We start from the raw sequence: 26,023 nt of genomic DNA, 5'->3' as shown, positions 1-26,023 counted from the left end.
ACGATGATTTTTATTGTGAAAGAGTCTTCAGAGACGTTAGAGGCTTCAAAAGATTTCAGTTTGTGGCAGAATTTTAACATCCAGCAAAAGCTACTGTGCAATGCTTTAGATTGAAATATAGTCATGTGTTAGAATGGCCCAGTCAAAGCTCAGACTTACATTTTTATCAAAAATCTTTAGCTAAGACTTCACAAATGCCACCTATCCAGTCTGACTGAGTTTGAGGTGTTTTGCAAAGAAAAATGAGACACAGCTGGTAGAGACTCAACCATTAAACAGGAGTGTGACTTATTGTTGTGGTAAGTTTAAGATGTGGTACATTTAATATGCATATTCCTTTACCAATGATCAAGCCTAATGACTTGCCCGTCTTGGCTTATTGGATGCAACAAAGTGCAAAGTAGCCGTGAGGTTTAAGTATGTCAGGAGATTTCACAGCTTCAGCGTCCAAAAGGCTCACTGACCCGTTCTGCTTTTGCTCCAGGAAAAATTCTACTGCCACGTCGACGATGACAAAACCAGAAACATCGAGGAAAAAGCAGAATGCATTTGGATTTATGTCCCCTGGTTATCCATCAGCCAGGATTACTCATTTACAATCAGTCAATTAAGGATTCAGAAATGAAAACTGCAGTAAATCCCTTACCTTTCTTGATTCTTCTGTTGATTTTAAGAACGCCAGGAAGCTGCTAAACAGGACTGCCAGAAAGAATCTGCTGCCTCTGTAAGTACTGCCCTTTCCTTTTTCCTTATTTGTTCTTTTCTTAGTAAGATTCTCCGGCTAACAGGGCTCTCTGAGAGGGAGACAGCGTGGGTCTCGGGCAATTACCAAGAGTCTGACACCAAAAATGCTCTTTTCCCTTCATGTTCTTGTAGAACAGTTGAGCCTTGCAGGGAAATAATGTGCATTTGTCATTTTTAATCTGTCAAGAGCTGGGTCTCAGTCCTTTGTGATTTCATTCTAGCACTTTGAATAGACATTTGACTTTTTGTTTCAAAGATTTTGTCTGACTGTGCATATATTTAAACCTCAAATTCAATTACTGCCAGTTCTTTAAGCACACCTTCTCATTAGAACTCAGGAAACTCATATTGCGCTGTAAGGTGTCGCTGGGACTTTTTCTGCTCCTGAAAAGCCATTTGAATTCTCCGTTTGATGGAATTTATTCTTTTCTATTTTTGGCAGCTCACAGGAAAATCCAGCTTTGATTAAATACTCAGTCTCTGTCTCCTGCTTTTACTTTAATATTGACTGTAACGTAGTCCAAACTGTTCTTCTTCAGAAGCAACAACAAAAAAAGAAGCATTAAACTCCAGTGGAAAGAAGTACATACAATGACTTCTAAGAGTTTCATATAAAAAATCCAATAAAAGCCTCCAGATAAGGATCCATTTCTATGAAAAAAGGAATTTAGTCTTTCAGAAGATAAAAAAGCTTTTCCTCAGTTAGTCACAAGCAGAGCGACAGGGAGGGGGGCAGAGGAGGAAGAGGAAGAGACGACAAATAAAGACTTTAAATGAAGACAGTGAGTTCTGCATATTACTGCTGCAGCTGGAGAGTCCCGCAAGGTTACATGGTCTCTTTCTCCATCATGTCTATAAATTAGGTGGAAATCACCAGATAGTTTCCATCTGCAGCTTTACCACCACTATAAAGGATGAGTGAGTGAGCTGACATTCACCTAGTTATAAAAGTTTGACAAGAGACACGAGAAGGTGGATTTAAAGGACTTAAACAATAAATGTTTATTTAAATTTTACTTCACCATCAGAAACTCTTACTGGCTGTCAAGCAGGTGGCATCAGGCTGCGTTCACTGCTGTTATTATAACCACCTTTAATGAAAAAAGACAGCTTTTCTAAAGCATTTAATAAATTCGGATCACACAATGTGCTGAAATATATCGAAGTGCCTCTCAGAAAGGAGAAAGGCAAGAAACCAAACTGTGTGCAGATGAACCCACAAGATATTTCCTGTAATCTACACAAAATTATGTTTTTAATAGTAAACAAAGAAAATCAAATTATGATTGATGCAGAGTGGTACCCAAAAGAGGAAGAATAATTTGTTTATTCTGAAAAACCTAAATAAACACCCAAGACATTTTCTTGATTTATGGCTATAAGTTGTTTTTTTTTTGTTTTGTCCAGATTTTCAGCAGAGATTCTGATCCAAATCATAACTTACTAAGATATCATAAAGACCTGCCTTATTTGATACCCAAGTAGCATGACACAAGATAACCACACTCATTAATCATGACTAAGCTTTCCATGGATCCTAAAAAATATAGGAAATTGCTGCAGCTGAAGGTGCAGCAAAGTGAAACACTCATAAGTAAATGTCATTGAGTTTCCTGAAGAGTGCAGGAAGAGAGAAAACTTTGGAAGAATCTTCACAGAATTTATGTAGATTTTTTTTTTCTTCAAAAGATTTTCAGAAAGTCAACCTTTTGTTCAGAAAGATAAGACACTCTGTATTCAGGTCTATATATATAACACATTACGATGGTCTGAGGCAGATCCAAGCAAAAACCCAGAGCTCATTAAAGGAAACACTGATAGCATGACTCCTGGGGATGTTCTGATCACAATCTGTTGCAAAACAAATTGCAAAAACTAAAAAAAAAGAAAAGAAAAACAAAATGTTGCCTCTCCTGCTAACTCTGAAAGTAGGAGCCACAGTTTGAAACCTAATAAATAGTGTTTACATGCCACAAGCACCGGAGGCTGAGACATTAGTTTTGTGCTGTTCATCTGTGGCCAATCGACCGGACTTGCAAAAGAAAAAGCACACTTACACATCTGAGTTATACGCTCCCTCTGCAGAAGTTCATTCTATTTTTCTTTCTTGCCTTTTGAACCTAATCTAAAACATTTTTGTGAGGCTTTCAGTACAGCAGAGCTCTAAATTACAGGAGCTGGATTTGGGCTGACACTTGCTCCCATTGCAAAAATCTTAACCATATTTTTGCCATTTTAGTGACTTCAGGTCAAAATTGAGATGAAAGAAAACTGTTCTTTTTCTGTCTGGATACAGCTCAACAACAAACCTGCAACATTAACAATAAACCAACTGCACCAATGTGTATTTTGCAAAACGTTTGAGTACAAAATAAAAAACTAAACAAGCTGCAACAACAACGTCTGAAACTGCTGCACTGAGCATTTCTTCTCCATCTCATCCCCTTGGCATTTCCATCTCCTCAACCTCCAGCAATGTTTTGCTTTCCACTTGAGAATACAATAAAAAAAAAAAATATATATATATATATATATATATTTAACACATACAGCCCACCTTTAAAACTGAGCAATGTTGTGTTTCTGAATACCAAAATGACCAGCTGGTCATGAATTAGGAACTAATTAACTTAGAAAGCAGAACTGGTTTGAACAGGTTTTGTGTTTGCTGCTTTGCAAGCTGTGCATATGGTGAACAACATACAGGATCGGCAGCATTACTATTCTGAAATCTGCTAAGATCCAGCTTGAAAAGAACGCCCTCAATGGCTGCTTCACTACAACAGCTGTGTTGCTGCAGTGCAACAATTGATATTATTAGCAAAGTCTGAATCAGCAGAAGAGACAACAATCAGTAAAGATTGAAATGTCTCTGTTGCACTGAGGAAAGCAAAGTCACCGTTCTAAAACTGAACAGAATCAAAATAACATATTCGGTGATCATTAGATCATTGCTGATCAAAGTGTTTTCTCTGCTCCTTCTGGATCATTTTCAACGTTGCTTTAGGGAACATGGAAAATGAAAAGAGGGACAACTCACAAGCCAAACTCTTCAAAACGAACACGGACTGCCAACAGCAATAGACAGTACACTGATCTGATTTAGGCTACGTTATGATAATCGACTGAAGAGTTGAAAAACATGAGTCACCTGCTAATTCACAGTTCTGATGCATCACTAAAATTAAGCAATAAAACTGATAAAAATTCTTTTTATTTAGCACAATAAATAAATCAATCCAAATGATCAGTGGCAGGTGTCAAGAAATGCTGCAGTAATTTAACAAAAGCTCATAAAATCTTCTGTTCATGACAAATCTAATGTTAAACATCCTGTTTTTTATTAAGAAATCATGAATGGCAGATCTCCTCACTAGTTCTTAACTTTAGGTAATTGATGTGCTGAGGTTTTATGACATTAAGTCACTCAGTGGATCAAAATTTATTCCTGCCAAGCAAATCTTTAGGATTTGTTGTCAGGCTTTAAAGCTTTTAAATGGATAACAGTAGTGGGGAATATATTCTCTTTGGGAACTCTAAAATTTCAACAACCATGTCTGTTACTGTCTCATTATCTTATATCTTAAACATAAGTATACGTTTGTTTGATGACTGAACTTTCTTTAACATTTTTGGTGGGTATTCTCTGCAGACTTGGAAATGATCATCATATTCACGTATGTTTTGATAGCAGAGCCCCGTCTGTTCACCTTCTTTTACCTTTGGAATGTATTTTCTGCAAAATGTCCCAACAATAAGTCTTACACCCAAATTAATTCACAAAAATACACAGTAAATTTTTTACAAATCATTTGACAAAACCCAGGGAAATAATATTTTGGGCACAAAGTCTAGAACTTCAAGCACTAATAGATCTAGTCAGCAGTGAAAGCATTTCACTTGAAAGCAGCAGCAATGTTTCCAACCAACTTAAGTCTGTATAGATGTTTCAGTTGATAGGTACTCTTAGCCAGTCATTGTCCATCCATCCATTGTCTTTGCTTTTAAGTTGTGGGTAACCTGGAGTGATACCTAAAGCGTCACTATTAAGAGGATTACCAGAAACGCTCCGGCTCATTGTGAGGAACCACAGGTGCTCTTGTGTCATAATATTTAGTACCTCCAGTGAGTTCTGAAAAAACCTCCCTGTCACTGTCAGTGTGAAAGGCTGGGCCACCTCCAACGGGTGGCATCCAGAGGTCATCGTGATCAGAGACTCAAACCATATAGCTTATTCCTTTGGATGCAGAGGAGCAAATGTTCTGCTCCAAACACGTCCTGGATGATAAAGCTCCCTCCCTTATCTGTAAAGCTTCAGACAGACTACCAGCTTCTGCTTCACTGTAACAGAGATTGCAGTGCCTGCATTACGGTAGACAAGATTCCCATCCATTCATCCACGACTCACTTAATCCTAGGATGACTGTGAACAAAGATCCAGGATACTGGAACTTGACTTGAGGTAAATGTTCACCCCCGACCAGGAGGGGCCAGTCTACATTTTCTGGTGTGATTTTTGTGAACTAGATGAGTATGAACTTCCAGAATCTCTTGGGGGTTAAAGGTCAGGATCATTTTCCACACAGGAAGCATGTGAAGTTCACTGCTCCTCCTGAATCCTGCTTTCTAACAAACTACTGTAAACCTTTCCAAAGTGTTTAGAAAAAAGAAGTAATGATGCAAAAATGCATAAACTGCCAGGGTAACAGCTGCACATTTGTTACATTCAGGTGGGCATTGGCCTCATAAACAGAGGAGAAGGTTGCATCTTCTGATGGTATAACACCAAATGTGGCAAACCAAACAACCAACATGCTGAGATTTACTGAGGCATCCCTCCAAGTCATTTAACTTTTGTGATCCAATAAATTCAATGGCCAGAGGTATAAAAGTTATACCCTGAATGCAAACCGCTTCTACAAACTCAGTGGCTGTAAGTGTTGTACCTTTATAGGATGTGATTAACCTGCATCTCCTACTTTAACGATAAATTAATCGGCCAACTTATTTACTTTTGCTCTAAAATTCTCCACTCTCATTTTCTAAAACATTCTTATTCACCATTTAGGAATCTAAATGCAAGTTTTCTAAATAAGGCAAACATTGAAGCAAACAATTTTAGTATAAAATGTTTGTTATCGCGGCGTTTAGTGTGCAATAATTCAGCATAATCACTGTCTACTTTTGTCTCTGCTATAATAGTTTTAACTACAGTGCATAGCAACGGAAAAAATAAATAATAGATTTGATGTGTGTGCTGTAAAAAGGATCTTAATGCTTTACTTAATGCACGGCTGTTTATTTGCTAAATAAATTGAAGGATTCGCTTGTTTTATGACGCTTGTGTGTCACATGAGAAATTACACTTACCTAAGACTGCTTACGATCAGAAGCTGGATTAGTAAAAGGCGAAATAGAAATGTTTCTGTAGCTTTTATTGAAGTTGCTGCAGAAAAACAAAGGTCTTTGGATTGACGCAGGAGTTGATTGTTTTCTCCTCGACAGGTAATTTAGCCAAACAATATTGATTCAATTTGTAGCAAGATGGTGGTTGACATTTGAGATGGTTGTTATCTCCAAGCTGACTGCTAGATGTGATAATTGTTACACACCGTATATTTAAGCTACTTTTTTTGTATGTTAGTGTTGCCGTGGCTCATTAAAATGTCAACGGGACAAACATTTATCTTCTTTTGTGAGGATTTTTCGACCTTTAGAGAGTGATGATTAAATTAATGTGGATAACTTTTGGGGGGGAAAAAATAAATAGTTATTTCTTTGGATGCCGATGATTTGTTTTTGGCCCCCAGCATCTTGTAAAGTCACTTGTGAAGTGCTGGAAAAACCAAAATGAAAAGAAATTATTCATACTAACTCATGTTTGTCTGTGGTTCATTGTTTATCTTCATTTACAAAGAAGACAACAGTAAGTTCTCAGGGAAAAGTCAAGCAGAAACATCTAGTTATGATCAGCTCTCAGAAGAAGAAAGAAAAAGTCTCAAAGATATACAGCAGCAGAAATACTTATGAGACTTATTCACCATTTTCTTCTGCCTGTGCATTTTCTGAACAGAGTCAGCTCAGATGAAACGGAAAGAATATTGATGACAGAAACATGGAGGGTCTTTTGAAACAAGCAGAGAGGCGAGTAAAGATGGGGGGGGAAAACAGAAAAAAAAAAGCAAAATAAAAATAGAAACGGCTGTATGCAGAGGTATAGGGCAGAAATATAAATAACCATATGTATAATCATGTGAGAGAAAGCAAAGAAAACGCTGCCGAGTCCAATAACGCCTCCAGGCTTCATAACGACTGTCATTGAAGAAAACCATTTCCTCGTGGGGCCGAGGGATTCCTTAATTGAGGCGCAGCACCGTTTCTCATGTGTTTAGGTGCAGATGATTAGAGCAAAATGCCACACATTTCTGACTTGTGTTTTGTAAAGGTCAGACAGTGGGGGGGTGGATGTGTGGAGAGGGTCCCGGCTATCTCTCAGAACAGCGCCTGAGGAGCCCTCAGGAAGCCACGCTCTGGAACAAAAACACCATGTGTGGCACGCTGTGTGTGTCACTGCGTGTGTCACTGCGTGTGTGTGTTTAAGAAGGCCAGGTCCTGAGAACAGAGCTACGTTTTAACAGCAGTACTGGGTCTGTATAATGATGAAAACATAATAATAATAATAATAATAATAATAATAAGGACGAAAAGTCGGTCTGTGAGAGCATCGGAGCTGAAACGGCTGAAATTGAAGAGCTGGGTTTAAGCATGAATGCCTCCATTTCGCTAATCACATTATCCAAACCTCCAAACAGCCACTTGTTTGTTTATCCTCACACTCATCTTAATGCATTTTTTTATTCCCAGCTCTATAAAGTTTTTAAACTTGCACTTTGTCTAATTTTGTATTGTGAATGCCATATCATACAGTTGAAACAAAAGTTTATTTAGACCCACTTCTTTCGTTTTAGGTCAAGTAAAAATACCAAACTTATTTCTATTTGCTAAATGTCACAATAATTACCAATCGCCTGGGATTGACATCAGGATTTTGACACCTAAACATTTACTTTGCTGGTCTTTAGACACTTTGTAGCCACTTTGGCTATATGTTTTATCCAAATGTGTCACATCTATATCACATGCTGTCTATGAACACACTTTTTTAAACCTTAAGGGTTTATTCTGATATTCTGATCTGAATTTATGTCCGACTTTGTCTAGTCCAGTTTTTGTCAAACTCTGTTCCACTCGAGTCTTTTGCAACCTATAATTTTCCAACTTATATTCAGCCACATTCATGACCTCTGACCCGATTTTATTTTATTTTTTTGTCGATGCTGCCACAACGTTTCACCATGGAGACGGTGTTTAACGTTAGCATGTAGAGCGTTGGTCTGATCTGATCAGAGCACCTTCTTTCGGCAACTCTTTATTTTACGTCACAGAAAATGTCCATGAAATGCACTGAAAAAGAAACAACTACATTTGTGACTGTAATCTGAAAAAAAAAACATTCAATGTGAACCAGTACTTCACTTTAAATACAAGGCATCAAATTAACTTAAGAAGAAGATCATTAAGATGATAAAAACTTGTTAGCCAGACATTGCAGACACTGCTGCTTCTGTTGGCTCCATGCACATCATGCACCAAGTTGCACATTGAAGTTGCTGGCACAAAGGACCACTGTCCGAATGTCCTTGTGGGAAATGTTGCGAGTTTCAGTTTCTTGAATTAATTTAAAATATAAAAATATTCTTCAATTATTCTTCCTTTCACTGTGCAAACACACCTCAGTTGGAGACCCTTTAAAAAGAAAAACGGGATTCAGTCACAATCAACCCATAAAATGCAAAAGCTACTCAAGTTTATTCCCTCTGCACACATGATGCTGCTTGGAGCCTCTGCATGAAGCTGCTGCAGCGTTTCTGCCTCTAACTTTGACGATTTTAGATAACTCTGACGTAGATGTGCCGCTTTTCACAGTCACCTATTTTCATCCTATCTATTAATCTGCATTCCTCTCAGTGAAGACAGCCACAGAGAGACACCTGTGTAGCACCTAGCTTCAGGGGACGTCTTATCACCAGTCTTTGTCCTCTTTCTGCCCTCCGCCCCATCTCCCTCACCATTTGGATGCTTTTTGTTTGCTAGAAATAGCCGGGCTTGTTCCCTTCAGATGCTGGCAGGCCGGCTGGTGGACCTGCACAGCCTTGATCCCCCCTGGCAGCGCGCTGACAGCCCAGAAACAGAACTCCATCCCACTCTTTTCCGAAAGCCCCCTCGCTGTTAGCATCAACAGTCACCACCCCCGTCTCTCCTCTCCGAGACGTTCTCTCCTGCCTGTTCTCCAAAGGCGCCAATTTAGAGGTATCTGTTTAATTGAGTGGGCAACGTTTATCCTTAAGTGTATCTGTGCACGTTCCTCCCAGGAACCGACTGAAAGCACCTTGAGTCACTTGTTCCTTAAAGAATGCTGGATGAGAAAGCTTTTTCACACAGCGTGGGCAGTCCTGTCCGCCTTTTGATTAAGCTGTCCGACCTCCCTCTCCTCATGTCTGCCTCCCCCTCTCCGGCTTCTGTCTCTTCAGTTCCTCAAATCTTGGGAACAAATTTAGCTGAGAATTATACATCAGCTGTCGCCTTCTCCACTTGGGCACTGCAATGCAGATGTCTAATAAATGCTACCAGTAAATACACTCATGTTATTCATAGTCCTCTTGAACAGACCAATTGCGGCTGCGAACATGTCTCCCATGTGAAAATCACCATGAATAAAGATAGTGGCCGGCATATTTATTGGTATCCCTGGTAAACATGGGGAAAAAGTTAAAATCTAAGCTTTAGGAGGTATACAGTGGAAAATATATATGATAGTATCATAAAAATTAACATCGTATACTTGGTCCAACACACTCTGAATCCCCTCATCAGCGTTTCTTTTAGCTCTGCTGACGTTTGATAACAAACCATTCATTTGATTCAGGTGTGTTGGGGAAGGGATGAAAGTTACAGGATGGACCAGACCTGGGCACCTCCGCTCTGAGATATAAATATAATATGATGCAGACGCATAGCTCCTGTAGTCTCAATGCAGAAACTGTATTTATCTCATCAAAATGCACAGGGAGGAGGAAGGATGGATACAAGAAAAATAGTGAGGGAAAAATACATAACCCAGGCAGGAAGGAAGGAAGGTAGAATGAATGGATGAAGAAGAAAGAAGAAAGGGATGAAAGAAGGACAAACAAAGAAGTAATAAATGTGCAAAGTAAAGAAAGAAATGAGGGAAAAGCAGAAAGGAAGACCAAGGAAAGGAAGGAAGCACAAGTACAAAAGGACACAAAAAGAAAGGAAGTACACAGGAAAGGAAGGAAGAACAATGGCTGACAATAATTTATTTTACATTCAGAGTTTTCCAGACTGCACAACTAAATGTCATCTATCTGGTGTAGAAAAATGGTTTGTGTCCTATTATCACGAATGTAAACTTTGGGATTTTAATCAACACTAAATGGTTGATTATGTGTAAAACTACATAATGAGTGATAGAAAAACACCTCAACTTTGTCTGCATGGTGGGAGATTTGTGACGTCATGGGTTAGTTTTTCTTCCATCCTTGGGAAACTTCCATGATGTACTCGAGATTTGGAGAAGGACACAAACAAGAAGAGCCATTGCAAAGGTGGAAAGTAGTTGATTAAATAAAAACATGCATAAATTCTAGGAAATAAAAAATTCAAACAAGCTAGCATATAGTAATGTTAAAATAAACAGGAGCCGTAGATAATAAGAGGAACTGATCATTGAACGAATGACCTTAAAGAAAATGAATGATTGATTATTGGTATGAAGTGGTGAATCTGGCTAAAGAACTAATGGCAGACAACTGAGGAGAAAAACACAAAGAGAAAACACAGGGATACGGGAAAACTAAAGCAATAGCAAAACAAAAATGACTAAATGTAAAACTTAAAAACACAAACACAAGCAACATGATTAAACTGTGGAATCTACAAAAAGTCAAAATAAAAAACTGCAATGTATCAAAACCTATTCAAGAGTAATATTATGTAAAACATGTTTTAATGTAGTACAGTCAAGTGTTTAAAAGTGTTTACAGTGGTACCATACTATTGTAATAAAAAAGGAACTGCAAAGCAATTTATTTTTCACACATTTTTACAAGTACTGTAAAATGCATGTGTTCAGCTGTGCAGGAATGTTTTATTTTTCCAGCAGTCGTCAACAGTCTGAATGTTCATTTGAAGAGGTCAGTTTCAATTATCTGAGTAAAACCTCAGCAGGAGCATGAGAGGAAGAAAAAGCCACTGAGCTGAGATTTTCATTCAGTAAATTTTAGAATCACGATTTCTGTTAAATTTCCTGATGTCATCATCCATAGAAGGATTTGCTCCACTCCGCAGAAAACAAAAGCTTTGTTTCAAATGGTTGAAGCGTGCCTCAATCCCCGGCTGCTGCCGTCCGAGGTCTAATGTTCTGATTCACTCCTACGCTTTACGGAGAATGGAGGTTTATGTGATTACCTCCAGTTTGTGTCACCTCGTTCCAGCAGGCTTCACTTTTCTCCACGTTCAGATTTCAAATTGGTCTCAATTAAACTCAGCGTTAGCGGCCGACGCAGCACTGCCACACATCATAATAAGCTGTTATTTCATTCATTACAGCACTTTTGAAGCTAACATGTGAGTCTTTGCATGGGAATGTGCTAATGCAAACCGAGTTACTAACAGCTTGGAAATTTTGTGAAAAACCTTCCTCTGGATTTGACTTGGAGATGAAAACCTGTTCAGATGAAGCTGACAGAGATCAAAAATAAGGATTACTCAGATCTTTGGTAGATCATTAGCCACAGAGGTGTGTGTGGCCCCAGGAGAGTACACACCCTCAGTGGTTATATCAAACTATTACAGCTTGCATCAGTTTAATAAAATACTGGGCTGGAAAACAGTGGCAGAAAAAGCAGGATTTGCTGCAGTTTCTGAATTCTTTTGCATAGCATTATCTATATCTACTTGTTTTTGTAAGGTTAGTGGAATTTATCATTTAAACTAAAAAAGAAAAACAACTTTGATATAATTTATTCTGTTATGAACTTTTGGATTTACCTCTTATAAAACCAATCAAAATTTGATTTATTTGGGTTTTATGCCAAAGAGCTATTCACGCTTCTCTCTCTGCAGTCAGTAAATAACCTTTAAATGCAGAACGTTTCACCTAAACATCTCAAGTCACTACACCTGGGTAGACTCATTCATGCTGAGTGATATGTTTGGTTTTTCCATCTCATTATCTGGGAAAAAATATAGTTTGTCGTACAGTTACGCATAAAAAAACAAAACATATAATGTAAAACTGTCAAAGAATTCAAAAATGTTGCAATTTCCCTGCAGAGCTTCTCGTGTGCTTGCAGCGAAGCCAGGCAGGCAGTCGATGAGGCATGCTAAACGGAGACGTGTACTTGATGAGATGCTTTTTTTTTGTTCTACGTCGTGACGCGAGAGGAAAAACAAAAAGAGAAAAAAAGTGAGGGTGGATTACGCTCGTTCACTTTAGCAAAACAAATGCTTTTGGACAGATTTGACAGCTCTTCCAGCTGTGTCAAGGAGAAGAAATGTTGACAGTATTATTGTCACTGCAGGGAAAGACTTTAGAGAACGTGGGCATTGTGCTTCATATACCTATCATTAAGACAATTTTCTTCTGAGACACACTGTGGTGTGTGTTGGAAGTATTTCTTTACATCCTCATCTCTTCAATCAGACGGTCTTCTACAGTGACTATCATGCTGTATTTTTTGCTCTTTTTTTCTGAAACACAATAACCTCCTGGCCCTCTTTTAGATCGTGTGCTAGCAGAACAAATCCTGACTGAGCAGTCGGGCTGTTTGCCTCTGTCCAAAACCTGGACAGAGGCAAACAGCCTTACCTCCAGGCTAAGGCTCACCTCAGATCACACGGCACCAGCAGGAAGAGGGGGGAGAAACAAACAAAAACTTACAGCTCAACATCTGTGAAATGCACGTCACATATCCCTGACCTGTCGGACCCCCAGCATGTGGAGTCGAAAACACCCTATTGATTTTAAAACTACAGCGATGCATGCTCTCTGCAGCAGCATGACAAGCTACATTATCTGAAAATCCGTTACATTTCAGGGACGGCTGCTGCCAAGTAAAACCTTTTAATGACTAACTTCAGTGATTTGGTGAGAGGTGATTTTCAACAGCTTTTTCTTTTTACATTTGCAGTTTTGTCCTCTTCTGTTCAGATTTTTGTACAGACAGGAAGACGTCATGACCTGGGTAAAATGTCAGGGACCATTTCAAATTCTAAAATAAAAAAAAGTGACAAAAAAAACATGCTAATGCTATAAAAAAAGGACTACTGAGTTAAAATACCGCATGGTCTGTAAGGATCCTGGTCCTAACTAAAACTGATATGTAGTGAGGCAAGGTGAGAGTCCTGTGTTATAAATCTTGGTTTAAATTTGCCTTAAAAAGGACAAGTTATGTTAAATATTGGGCAGACCAGCACAACTAGAGGAAAAATTTGTTGCAGCTGAAAGATATTCAATGATGTATAAAGCAAGTAAATATATGAAATAAATAAAATGTATTAACTATATAGAATCATGTTATAATCATGAGTAACCATTTCAATATTTACTAAAATAGTCTATTTTTTAACTGTACTACAGTTAATTATAAGTAAATGGTTAAGCATAAGTTAAGGCGGCTTGTCGAATTGATGTTAAAGACTGCAGTTGGACACCTCTGGGTTAACCAATCAGATGTTAAGCGTCGTGTCCTGCACGTTTTAGGCGTGTCGTTTGTCCCCACAGAGTTCATTTAAATGGCTAAATTACCTCCTCAACATGTCTTCAGGTTCTACAGAGGCCGGGTAATGAACCAATCACTTGATTCAGGTTTGTTGTCCCAGTGTGACAACTAAAACCTGTAGGGTACCCGCTGGACACCACTGGGTTAGTGCAGCTGCAGACCAACCACTTTGTCTGAGGTTGTGTTATTCTGCCGACTGACTACTGGTAGGTTCAGCTGACAAATAGATTAAAAATACAATGTCCTACTGCACTTGTTCAACATGATATGAGCTCCATTAGTCACTGGTTTTAATCTTCCTTTTGCATTTTTTTGGTATCAAGATAATTAACATCTGTTTGGACTTAGTAACATGTAGCTAACAAATTCATTTAGACTAAACCAGTTCGGAAAACTCTCAGAACAGTTGAATCCACTCATATAAGTCTGTATCCAAACTGGCCAAAATGCCTCTTTTCAGAAGTGCACACTCTTTGGTGCTTTTATTTTAAATTTCTACATTGTTTTACTCAAACGTAATACCAAATATGTAAGGACTCTCAAAGTTAAAGGAAACCTTCAGTAGATGAGGGTCTAATTTTAAGGCAGAGACATTTTTTATAGCAGAAAATCAGTTACATTTGAATCGAAAGCTGTAAAGCTGCTCAGGTTCAGCTAATAAATGTAAGAAATGACTCACTGGCTACTTGTGAAGACAGAAATAAAAAATTTGAGCCTGTTCTCACAGTTATCTTCATTACCTCCACACCTCTCCAGATCAGTAAATCATTATTTCATTTCTTTTACAATACTGGGTGGGTGAAGTTAATAACTTCGCTGTCCTAACTCCAATTCTTCTGATGAAAGGTGAAAAAGCAACTAATTTTACACAACTTAATGATGCAGAATTATCACACGTCGAGTGAAATCTACTTTTCTTATTAATGTAGAGCAGACATTTTACAATGAGGGGAGCTGGTTGGGATGTTACTGCACTGGTCTCCTTAGATTTAGCTGACAGCAGAGGGCTCTCATGATCTATCTGTAATGCCTCTGACCTCTTCTGTAGTAAGAGTATTGAACAGCACACACCGTCCAACATGCACACTTTCCCTTTCCCTGCTTATGCAGAGCACTATAAAAAGTAATTTCTAAGAGTATTAATCATTTCGGTTTTATTTGACAACATGAGTTTAAATGAAAGGTTCAAAAACAGTTAAAATCTACAAATCCTGCATCATATTTTAACATGTCGGTTGAGTCAATAATTTTTATTTTCCATTCATTTTGTATGTTGTTCGGCTGTGGGGACGATATTTCTTATATTTACCAAGTTATTTTTACATTCATTGGTATTTTAAAAATTGTTTTGGACTGACCACAACCCTGATCTGTTGCTACTCCAAATTAAATCTGCCAGGAATAAGAATAATTTATTATTATGAGTTTGTGTCCAGTTTTAATTGCTTAGCTACAGCAGCAATGCTAAAGCTTGGACATGTTAGCATGCTAGTAAGTTTAACATCTAACAAGTTCTTAACCCATAAGGCTCCTACGTACTCAGACATACTGTCTGTTTTCTTTTTGTCTATATTTGGAGTCTGTTCTGTTGATCAAAGACCCAATGGTTACAATATTTTTTGCAACTTCATGTCATTCTGCTTCAGGTGCGCTGAATCTTAGTTTGGTTGTAGTGTGGAAATCAAACTCACTCAGTGACCTCATCAGCTACATGCTGGCCTCCACTGGGGGAAAATAGTTACTGCCTGAGGGTGAAAAGCAGAGGAAATGCAAAACCAATTTTTAAGGGAGATTTTAAAAGGTAATTTCATCTGGTCTTTGTCGATGGAAGATGTCAGCTATATTAGGTTTTCATTTGAAAGTCTCATCCATGTTGACAGGTAGTTTTAGGGTGTGCATCTGCACAGAAATGAGAAAACCGAGATCCTCCGTTACTTCTTGTGAACCTGTGGGTCTTCTCATCTTCCCCCCAAAACACCCCTTTTGGCAGGCTTTGAATTATCTACACTCATCCCTGCCTAAATTGCTAAAATATGTTAGAGGTTGATCAAACAGAAACAGGTTTTGTTGGAGCACACAGCCAGCAGAGATTTCCTCGATGGGCTGGTGGGGATCAGACATGAAAACAGAGAAAGAACAAAGGCTTCCCGGCGGTGTTAAAGATGCCCAGACCACAGCAGCCCATCACAATTTATTCCATGAAAGACATGAAATACCTGCCAAGCGCAAAAACCTCTCAAACATCAACAATCCAGACTATTCCACAAATGGTGTCAAAACGCAGACATTCTTCTATTTGAGGCATGAAGCCTCCACTTCACTTAAACTTTATTCTCAAGCTAAAATACCAGAAATCACAAATTATACATCACATTATTTAAATTAAGTCACTTAATGTTTCGTGTACTATAGGTTTTTTCTTTGGATTCTTATTTATACCTTTTGGTTTCCAGCTGAAGCATCATAACCAACTTATCAAGAGATTATCAAAAGGATGCATATTTTTATGTCAAAGTTTATTTTTTCCAGCCCCATTCGTCACTACTTTGGGTTTTTTTTTTGCCTGATGATTCTGCTGGGTATAATCCAATGGATGGAGAGATGAATGGACAAGTTGCTCACCGATAAATAGAGTTGATTGAGGGATGAACCGACAGATGGACAAGGAGGTACAATCATCCCCACCTATTCACAGTTCAGTCTGTGAACTGACCGACATCCTCTATGATTCTTTTCATATAGGATATCTGAAATACTAAAAATAAATGTAGCTTGGAAAAGGAAAAGGTGAGATACTTTATTGCCATTAGCTGGCATTTGCAAAGCAGCCAATCCAGGAGGAGCATTTCGTTCCTAGGCTCTGATTGGTTGCATGTCTAATATGGATTGACTGTAGATATCGTCTTCTGAAGGTTTCCACTGTCCATGTTAATGCATAGCAAAGTATTTTAGGTGTTTGAACTATTAAAACAGCCAGTTTTCCGTTTTTCATCATTTGAGACTGGTCATCACAAATGTCAAGGGCATTAATTATTTTTACTTTTTCAGTTTTTGGACAAAGAAAATCCCCCACTATCGCATTTTCTTTTGTTCTGTTTAAACCAGCAGCATCAAACTGGGACACTGGCATGGCCTGTTGCCTCGCTCTCCGACTTTTCCTGCCATCCATTTTATAACCTGAAAAGTCACAAATGCCAACAGGATCTGCAAGGAAGCTGCTAACACTGATTAAAACAACCAGTGAGCCACAATGCACTCATCAAATCTGCAAACGACCTCAATGCGCTGCTTTAAAACGCGGCACTGTCTGTGTGTTTGCGTGTTTATGAGCATGTGGAAGCAGTCGGAGCGGTCACCCAGAAGGGCATGTGCAGCACTGCAGACATCCACTGCCTGAGGTTTTCTGACGTCAGCTGGACCGGCTGATGGGAATCCAATACAACGCCTCCACACTGCCTAATATATTCAACAATGAAATTGCCTGTCTCTTGTTTGCTTGCCTTTACACTGATTGCTAGAGGTGATAAATTTAACAAGTTATGCAGACAAGATTTTGGAGGAAGAAGCTTTTTCCTGGCTCCTGAACTTTATATCACTTTGTAGATTAGAACCACAAACCTCAGTGGACTTTAATGGAACTGTGTTGGATAAACCCAAACTAAGTGCATAATTGTGAAATGGAAGCAAACTAAGGCATTTTTAATTTATTTCTTGGTGGAGTTTAAATACTTGCTGACTACTGAAGTGAATTAATAACCCTTAGATTTTAAGAAGAAAAAGGGGTTGTACACAAATTGTTAATCTTTTAAAATTTTTTCTTGTAAATACATTTAAAAATGATATATCAACTCCAATCCATGTGCCTCTTTCTATTAAACCGTCACATAAAATTCAGATGAAAGTTTAAAGTCTTATACTGGAAAAGAGGAGAAAATGATTTTCATAGGTGCTACATCTCTTTTGATTCTCCCAAATAATTATTCCCCCACTTAATGAGCCTATTAAGCTATTAAGAGTTAAAAAGTCTAATCTTCAAACCCCATTTTACATTGTAATTCTAAACCTTTAAAATTAGCATGTACAATGAGGCACGGCTTATTCTCTGTGAGCCAACTACTTTGCTCACACAGTCCATTTCATTGTTTGGAAAATTACACCTCACAGATGGAAACTATTCACCATTACCTTTCCTCTGGTAAAGCCCATTTCCTCTCATAAGTAACACTAACAGCCATATTCATCTGTCCAAAAAATATATTTGCTCCAGCTTTATTTACCAGACCATCAGTGAGCTCATGTTGAATGTGACAGAAAATCTAAATAAGTTGGGGAGCTAACTGTGCAGCAGGGACAGATACAATCATTTTCATAGTAAAGGCAGCAGTTTCACTGAGCATCTGAGGAGTTTCTAAACCTGACATGCACAGGTTGGGAGTTCAAATGGTAGTTTTATCATTAAACCTAGCATCCAGTAGATAATCAGGACAATGATGATGTCTATATGTCAGATCTTTGTGGATTATTTCAGTACTTCTTTTGTCCACAAAAATAAGTAAAAAAGCAGCCAAACCACAACCAGTAAATATAAATTACTATTGATCAAGCCCACTTTGAATGCCTGCAGCAAAACCTGGCCCCTTGGAGCTAAAGCGTAATAAAGTATCATTTTAGCAGAGGCAAAAAAAAATGTAATAAAGTCTGGAGAGGGGGTAGAGTTGTCTTGCAGTCCAAAAAGTTGTGGATTTGATTCCAGTTTCCTCCCGCCACATGCCACTGAACCCCTACTGTCCAACTGATCTGTGAATGAATGTGCGTGTAACTGAGATAAAGTGGCTCTGGTGTAAAGAGAGTGATCGGTGTGACTAGAAAAGAGCTGAATAAATTCAGTCAATTTGCCAATAACTCAGAGTGGAGAGAAAACATTTCAATCTGCCCCAATAAACCAGCAAAGTCATTAAAAAGCATTAAGTCAGTAAATCTTTGAATAATGCATCATGAACAGAGGGCGGTTCACGCAGTAAAGTCACCGGGTTCAATTCCCCACAGCAATGCAGTTTGCATATTGGTAGCTGGAGAGCATTGATGTCCTTGTCACAGTCCTGACATGTTCTTCTGGTTGGTCAGTTTATTGTCTCCTGAAGCCAAACAAGGAAGAAAGAAGGACCACAAGGGCTGGGAGCTCTTCAGATTTATGCTGAACTCAGATTTGCTTCTGTATTTTCAGATGATAAAGTCACATTGCTACTAAATTGAACTTTTTAATTCTACAAATGAAGATTTTTTTAAAAAAAAGTTCACTTGGGTGAAAAAAAGAGCTGTAATCTTGCTGCTCATTTAGTGATATTTGTTCCAATGTTTACATCTGTTTTCTGCACAAATCATTGTAAAAAAAAAAAAAAAAAAAAAAAAAATCAAACTTAAGTGGACGACTTTCACCACAACATGAGCAGTTCAGTCCCAGAGGGGAGAATCCATGTTTATGTGAAAACACTACAGCAGGCCAAAAGGGACACTTGTCCTCTTAGACACAAATGCAATCGGAGATTGGAGGGAGGCCAAACAAATACTTGTGATGGTCTCATGTACATTTTTATCTAAAAGCACCAAAGGCAAACTGATTAACATATTTCTCTGCAAGCCTTTTCGGCATAACATCTGCAAATACTGTCAAAGTTTATGTAGAAACTTTATGCAACTCCTTAAAGGTGGAAAGATGTCATCACCATATTACACTTCAGGGGATGCATGTAGAAAAACTGCATTTTAAAATATAAATGAAGCGGCGGTGAAATCTGACATTTGGCTGTTTACATCTTCGTTTTAGGATGGATACGAGAAAACGACCTTTTGAGCAAGGATGTGCTAAGGATTCCATGTCCTTGAGTAATAGCAAAATTGTTCAATCAGAAGCATTCTTACACAATCCATCTTCAAGATAAATGTGCATATTAGCTTTGTACAGTAAAAGCAGGATGCTTGATGAAAAGATTAGCAAAGATGAAACCAGAAGGGACGACTGGAAGAAAGGCAACATGGCGGAAGGAACCAGTGAAGCAGAAAAGAGGATAGACAAAGCTTTTATATTGAGGGAGTATTGGAGAATGACATGAGAACCAGACTAGTCAGAGGAAATAGTGCACAACTGAGGAAGAATGCAGTCAGAGGCAAATGAGGAGATGAATAACAGCTGTGCAGCGAAGTAAAGTTTATTCATAAAGCACTTTTCACTGACACAAATGTCCCAAAGTGCTGTGCAACATAAATCACAGTTAAGATATACAAAGTACTAAACTGAGCAAGGCTGATGAAAGATAGAACAGATGAGGTAAAGAAATATACAAGGTCTCAAACTACTTTAATAACAGAAAGAAACGCTAAACTAAGGCAGCAAATCCAAAACAGAAGCGATAAAAATAAACACAAGAGGAAAATCTAAAATGGCGAGATCTAAGCAAATAATAAAGAAATTATCAAAACCAAACATCAATGAAAGCCCAAGTTCAAACACCAGCATTCAAACAGAAACCACAAAAAAAAATCTAATCCACTTTTCCTTTTATTTTTCACTCTATTTTCCATCTCTTCATGGCCATACATGTAAAAATGCTTGGTTTCATTGCAGCCATTATTCCTGGCTTTATGTGTCAGTTTGTTGATTTCTGGAGCCTATTTTAATCATCTCTCCTGAGGTTTGTGAGTGTGTTTGTGATTTTTTAAAATAATTTTTTTAACTAATATGTTCCTCATCTGAAAGTAAAACTACATACAGTGCCCTGTAAAAATATGGATGCCACAGTAACATGTTGGCATGTTACAACCACAAACTTCAATGTATTTAGTGTGATATTTGTTAATTATCAAAATAAATTTAGAACTCTTTTTTTTACTTGTACAAAAATGTAATATTAGAAGTCACCTTTGTGGATATCTTAGCATACATCCTGCTGCTTTGTAAAGCTCTTAAAGGCAGATTGAAGCACAAGCAATAGCTTGGCAGATGCATGATGATTTGATAAAGTTTAAACACATGAAGGGTAAAACATGACTAGATGCAGGAGAGGACTCAACAGCACATTGGCAAAGGTGAGAACAAATACACACAGGAGTAATGAAGGGGATGAGGAACAGTTGGAACTACGTCCAGAAGAGACAAACGAGATAATGACTGGAGTAATAAGGAAATAATCAAAATTCAAACACAGCTGAAACCCAAACACCCCTGAACTATGACATGTATACTACTTTTCAGGAAATAATATTTTTGAAAGGGAATGTGACTGCTCCGAAGTTTTACTAAATGGGAAAACCCAATTATGATGGTAGTAGTTTATAAAAAATTACTTGCTTTTTGAGTCAGGTCTAAGTGGACATTTAATCTATTACCTATGGGAATATTGTGGTACGATTCATTTATCGTCCCTTTCGGCTGCCCCGCCAAGTGCAGACCTAAAATGATTCAAGGACTCAATAAAAGAAATTTATAATATGTTTTTGCCTCACTCTCCCAGGCTGCTGCACTGCCGTTAGCATGGACTCAACAGCATGTGAACTGCAGCTTTCTTTGCTCAGTATAACTCTAAGCTCCAGCATAGACAGAGGGCAAGGTCGCAGCTCCGGCCCAGTGTTTATGGTCAGATGGAATGTGAACTCTGGGTGAAACAAAACGGAGAAGTTATAATGAGGCATCCCCCCTCTGTTTGCTGTTTGTTTGGACAGACCGGCTGTCTCACAGCACATGCTGTGGAAGGAATACTAATGCACATGAGTAATGATTCGCTCTCCATTTCACCAGATCTTATTTGCCTTTCCTCTCATACTACTCTCTTTCTTTTTACCTTTTGTTTTCTCATGGATAAAGTGTTTACAAATGAAGGACTCAAAATACATAACTTACCCATGACTATGTTGTGACATGCACGCACATTTAAGGGTAGTTAGTCCAAGCCGATAACACACTTCTGCTAGATGGTCCTGTTCTCTGATCACTCACTGCTGGGTGGACATGAAGCAAACCTTTCTGTCTGGAACCAACAGCCCATCTAATCCTCTCTGCATCCATCATAGGTGTTTAACTAATCAAATCCTGGTGCCTCATCATTTGTGCTGCCCCACGGGAATAAGAAAACATCCCACAGCAACAGCAATTCCCCCAACAGGGTTGATTAAAACCAGCTGAGACTTAAACAAGTATTACATCCCAGAGAGGAGGAATGAACTGTTTTTAATCTTTTTTGTTATTAACTACTTCAGATTTGCCCCTTGAATGTGCCTAAACAAAACTGTCCAGATTATTACAAAAAAGCAAGAGGAGGAAAAAAAGGTTTGAATTTTTGTCAAATTAGCAATCATATTTACATTACATGTGTTAATTGTGACAAGAAAAATGTTACAGTAGAGAGTAATATTATTGGTTTAAACAGGAACTATTTATATACCGTAATGTAATAATTGTCATTTCCTTTAACCTCAGCTTTGTGCGCATGTGCTCTTTGTGTGTGCGTGTGTGTATATACAAGCATGCAAATAGCTAAAAGAGTTGGAGGAAAACACAGAATTATTTACAGCATTGTTATTGCATCATCAAAAAATACCTGTAGTCTTGCTTAATTTTTTTCCTGCAAGTTTGAGAAATCCTTGAATCTGCCATGGCAACCATTGAAAGGTACCTAAACACTTGCTCTCACAAAGCACCACTTATTCCACAAAGATCTTCCTTCTAGCTGCAGTCTCCAGCTGAGCTTTCACCACACAAAATACCCCTCACCCATGCATTCCCCTGCCAGCTCCTTCAGACTAGTGGCAGCAGCAACTGGCAAACACCTGATGGAACTGCACATCTGCTGTGCTCATCATACAAACTGCTCCTGTAAGAACGGTTGTAAACAACACAACTCAAGATAACAGTTACTAGACTATGCTATAAAATGGCACTACATATCTGGAAAATACTTAATCCCATCCCTTTAATGCAATCTGGTAATTTTTGTGATTTTTAGTCTGTCTGTCTAGAAACTCAAGAGGTTGAATTTTATCAGTAGGCACTCCACCTCAGTCTGAACAACTTCAATGTGAATAGATCCGTTTTGTTTTTTGCTCTTTCATAGCCCACACAAATTTTGACGCCAAGTGAGGTTAAAAATCTCTCTGCAGAAACAATTAGAATATCACTAAAACTCTGCTGGTGGACTGCTGCTCATTCCCACCTAAAAAGCAGTCACATTCTCCAAATTATACGAGGATGCATTGATTGTGCAGATAGAGTGCAGCAGTTATGCTGAGCTTTGGCAGCATATTGGTTTTATGAGGTTTAATACCTTTAGGGTTTACTTGTGAACGATTTAGCAGGCTTCTGCATTAGGAATTGCTGCATGCTTCCAAGTCAATGTCTCTGCAGCATTTTAAGAAGAGCTGTATTCACAGAGGAAAGATCACATGTGTCTCATTAAACTGACTGTTGCAGTTAATTTACTCTTGGAATCCAGATGTTTTAAAAGTGATCTCTGACTGTATCTTTGGTACCTTCTGTATCCCAGGTACCACACTATTTCCCACACTAAGTCTTAACTCTCACAAACAATATGGCAGCACCTTCAGTACTTATATTACCCCCAGGACAGTTTTGTTAAAAATATAACTCTATTACATCCATGTGCGGTACTCATACTGCACGTTTGCTTATCTCAAATGTTAGAGAATTTTTGGTATTATCATTTTGTTATTACTTTAGTTCACATTCAGTCTGTTTAAAGTGTTCTCTTCCTTATGTGTGTATTAACTGACCTGGAGGTCAGGATTGTCTGTTTATCTTCATGTGAGCAGTTGTATTTTGTCTAGTTAACAGCTTGACCGAGATTTGAACCGGGCTCAGATCGTAGATCAGTTATCACACCTGGAATTGGGTTGCTGGTTGTTTAGGTTACATGTTTTACGACCTCTGCTGTTTTTACTAACTGCCCCCTTGGCTGTTTTTCTTTGACAATAAAACAGGAGCTTGCGTCGAAGGAGATCAGAACTCTCTGAAAACAGCTTGTAGAAGCTGCTTCGGAGACTTCTCCTTTTGCAAAAGCTTTGTCATAAAATTCATATATACGTTGTCTGTGGTTCTTTTATTTTAGGTTCAAGGAAAAGTACCTATCACAAATGTGGGCCCAGATGAACAATATCACATCTTTGGCTGATATCTAAGTAGAAATTCAGCATATATTATTAAAAACATGGATCAGTGAATATGTCAAGAGTCAAGTATGCCCTGCTGTGTTCGACTGCAGAGCTTCACCTGTGCAGGCTCACCATTTTGTTCTCACAGCACCTCTGTTTGACCTCACTAGTCTTATTTTCAGCAGTAACAAGTATTCAACAAAATAGTCTCTGAACCCCTACCTCCAACCACAAAAAAGAAAAAACTGCCAGTTATATTGCCACAACCAAACAACACAAAGAAAAGTAAATCCAAAAAGCCCAAATAGCAGTTCGCAACTTTAGATTTGATTCCAAAGCTTAAACTTTGGACATATTTCTGCATGTTCTGATATAAAGTACAGACAGTCCAGATATAGTCCCATTATTCGTTCTTATATCAAACTTGTCAAGATGTAGGGATTAATAAATATGAAATACTTTAATGCTATCTAGTTGCTCTTCCAGCAACACTTTTCAGTGTTCCTAGGTTGCATATTCATCATTGGTTTTCTGTTTTTAAGAACAGAGAGAAGGTGTAATAACCCCATTTCAGACTAAACAACAGCCAATCCCTCAACCATCCAATACATTCAGCCCGTGTTTACAATTTCTTAAATACTGCTTTTTCAGTATGCTCAATGGAGCATACTGAAAAGGCATGAATTTTCGACCAGCACAGTGTTTCTCTGGTTAAAACAAATCAAATTCCCCCAATTCACTTCAAGCAGCTACAGACAGACCCCACATGGGGAATCTCTGAAAATCTTTTAAAACTCTTTCAATGCACAGTCAGTTGTAGCTGAATGAGTATTTCAGCTACAACTGAATATGTTTCAGCTACATTGACTGATGTCAGAGCCCAGAGCAAGAAACTGATTTTTAAAATCTAACAAGGAATCGCTCATTTAAAAGTTGTGCAACAGGTAAACCTGTAAAGTCTTCCAAAATGTCTCCACCAGATTTATAGAGACAAGGAGTGAGAGAGAAACTGAAAATTTCACCAGTGCAGTATCAACTGATCTAGATTTCTGCAAATGTCTCCACCACCAAATCTTTAGAAGCAAAGAATGAGACAGAAACCTTTACTTCATCCATCTTCTGGTAAAAAGAAATCCAAAATTGCAATCCCAAACCACCCCAATGAAAAACTCCATCAAAAAAGATAATGTGTCTTTCCAGATTGAAAGCTTTTATCAGTCAACCTCTATTTTGAGTTGCAAGAAATACCAAAAAAAGGAAATCTATTATCCTGGTCATAAAGCTTGCTCTCAAAAAAAGAGAAGTCTGAGAGAAGTCCTTCCATTAAATGTAAACCTTGTTATAATAGTCATCTTACTTCTGGTAAGCAAAATTATTAATTGACTACTGCAGTAGTGAAATTATACCAGGCTTAAACTAGGTTTGTCTGATATTGTTGGAAATAATATCAGAAAATGTAACAGGAATTTGTAACAGAAAAATCTAATATATTAACTAAATATTACATTGCAGCAATATGTGCACTTCTTAGGTAGTACCAAACTTTACATGCAGCCTTGAGACTTTTACCCTCTCTCTTTTTTAGTAATTTATTGGGAGGTCTGGGAAGTGTTTGTCTGGATCTGGGCATGTGTACAGGTATGGAGCTACAGAATGAACCACTAATGAGCTGACTCATTACAGAGGAAAGGAGACATGACAGGGGGAAAAAAACACCCTGGAGCTAATCCAGAGAGGTGAGGGGGTTAGCTGTGGGTGAGTAGGTGAAGGTTGATTACACATACTCAGTAGAATGCATCTATTGTAATGGGGGGAAACCTCAGCTTGTGGAATGCATCCAGCAGATAAAGCTCTAGATATGATTAAAAAATGGGAAAAGTGGAAAAACTGGACATATTTAAAAAAAAAATTAATAAAAAAATTAAAGTTGAGAGATAGTAGAGACGTATTTCAACAGGTACCCTTTACAAACACCTACTTCATGTATATTTTTTAAAAAGTCAGAGCATTCTCACATTACAGCTTAAGACAATAGGAGATCAACAAGACAGCTTTGGTGGTTCCAGAAACTCATTGTGTCACACTTGATCGTAACGATCAGCTGCTTAATTCATGTCTGAGAACGTCTAATTTTGACATTATTGTTAATTGCTTTAACAAATGTTCTTCAAAACAATTCAGTTGTTTATTTTTAAAAGCATAGGAAAGAATATAAAGTGTACACATTAAAAATTTGAACATGCTAATGAACCACAACT

At 38.1% G+C, this 26,023-nt stretch overlaps 1 protein-coding gene across 5 annotated transcripts in view; it reads right to left on the bottom strand.

Annotated features, from left to right (window-relative positions):
- ptn (pleiotrophin) overlaps positions 1-26,023 on the bottom strand; it is a 57,764-nt gene that overhangs the window by 14,503 nt on the left and 17,238 nt on the right. Inside the window, exon 1 of one of the 5 annotated variants that reach the window (XM_044108755.1) lies at positions 647-668. The exons of the other annotated variants lie outside the window; for them this stretch is intronic. The gene's annotated coding sequence lies outside the window, so the exon portion shown is untranslated. Of the gene's footprint in view, positions 1-646; positions 669-26,023 lie in introns of those variants that run through there. 5 annotated transcript variants of the gene reach the window in all.

This window comes from Gambusia affinis, linkage group LG23 (genome assembly GCF_019740435.1).
Source record: "Gambusia affinis linkage group LG23, SWU_Gaff_1.0, whole genome shotgun sequence".
In the NCBI taxonomy this organism is placed as follows: domain Eukaryota; kingdom Metazoa; phylum Chordata; class Actinopteri; order Cyprinodontiformes; family Poeciliidae; genus Gambusia; species Gambusia affinis.
The sequence above is the reverse complement of the archived record's forward strand: the minus strand, read 5'-3'. Positions and strand labels throughout refer to the sequence as shown.